At 35.5% G+C, this 1,400-nt stretch overlaps 1 pseudogene; it reads left to right on the plus strand.

The window, feature by feature from the left end:
* The first annotated feature begins 296 nt into the window (after positions 1 to 296).
* Positions 297 to 962, plus strand: LOC118642071 (annotated as a pseudogene).
* The last annotated feature ends 438 nt before the right edge of the window (positions 963 to 1,400 follow it).

The following is a 1,400-nucleotide window of genomic DNA, read 5'->3' on the forward strand; positions in this document are numbered from 1 at the left end:
TGCGATTGACCGCCTCCTGCATGCCCCCCACTGGGGATTTGGCCCACAACCTGGGTATATGCCCTGACCAGGGACGGAACCAATACCTCTTGGTGCATGGGTCAATGCCCATACTGGCCAGGCTTCATATCATACTTAATAGTAAAAGTATAACCACTCCTATTCAATATTATAACACAGATATAAACTAAAGCAGGGGACAAAAAGGCATACACATTGGAAAGAAAAAATAAAAACATTTTTATTTAGAGATGACATGATTAACTCCTTAGAAAATACCAAAAAGTGTATTAAAAATGCCTAAAACTAATGAGTTTATCAAGATTACAACAGACAAAGTTAATATAAAAAATCAATTCTACCTCTTTGCTGCATCTACCGTGAGGATCAAGACCATTCTCAGCAATCAGACTATCGACATTCCAGAAAATGTCAACATCACTCTGAAGGGACACACAGTTATTGTGAAGGGTCCCAGAAACACCCTGTGGAGGGACTACAATCACATCAATGTAGAACTCAGTCTTCTAGGAAAGAAAAAGAAGAGGCTCCAGGTTGACAAATGGTGGGGAAATAGAAAGGAACTGGCTCATTGGTACTATCTGCAGTCATGTACAGAACATGATCAAGGGTATTGCACTAGGTTTTTGTTACAAGATAAGGTCTGTGTATGCTCACTTCCCATCAATGTCATTATTCAGGAGGATGGCTCTCTTGTTGAAATCAGAAATTTCTTGGGAAAAAAATATATCCACAGGGTTTGGATGAGGTTAGGCGTTGCTTGTTCTGTATCTCAAGCCCAGGAAGATGAGTTAATTCTTGAAGAAAATGACATTGAACTTGTATCAAATCCAGCTGCTTTGATTCAGCAAGCCACGACAGTTAAAAACAAGAATGTCAGAAAAATTTTGGTTGGTATCTGTGTTTCTGAGAAAGGAACAGTTTGGCAGACTAATGAATAAGATCTAAATTGTGCAGTTACAGAAACAGCAAGATGTCGGATAATTCCTCAGACTTACCTGTGATAATTTAAAGATGCAATAAAAGCCACATATTGAAAAAAAAATCAATTCTAGTTCTATATACTAGGAATGAACATATGGACATTTAAACTTAGGTATGTTATAATTTTCCCTAGCACTAAAAACATGAAAAATATGAATAATTTAAACAAAATATGTAAAATGTTTATAATCTGAAAACTATAAAATGTTGATTACAACTATATAAGTCAAAATAGACATATAAATGCAGAGATAAACCATGTTTATGAATTGGAAGACGATGTTGTTAAAATGTCAATATTTCCCCCCAAATTATCTTGTGATTCAATTAAATTCTAATTAGAATCCCAGCATGCTTTTTTTGAGCAGAGATTGATCAGTTCACTGTAGAATTTA

This window comes from Molossus molossus, unplaced genomic scaffold, assembly GCF_014108415.1.
Source record: "Molossus molossus isolate mMolMol1 unplaced genomic scaffold, mMolMol1.p scaffold_m16_p_3, whole genome shotgun sequence".
Taxonomy (NCBI): domain Eukaryota; kingdom Metazoa; phylum Chordata; class Mammalia; order Chiroptera; family Molossidae; genus Molossus; species Molossus molossus.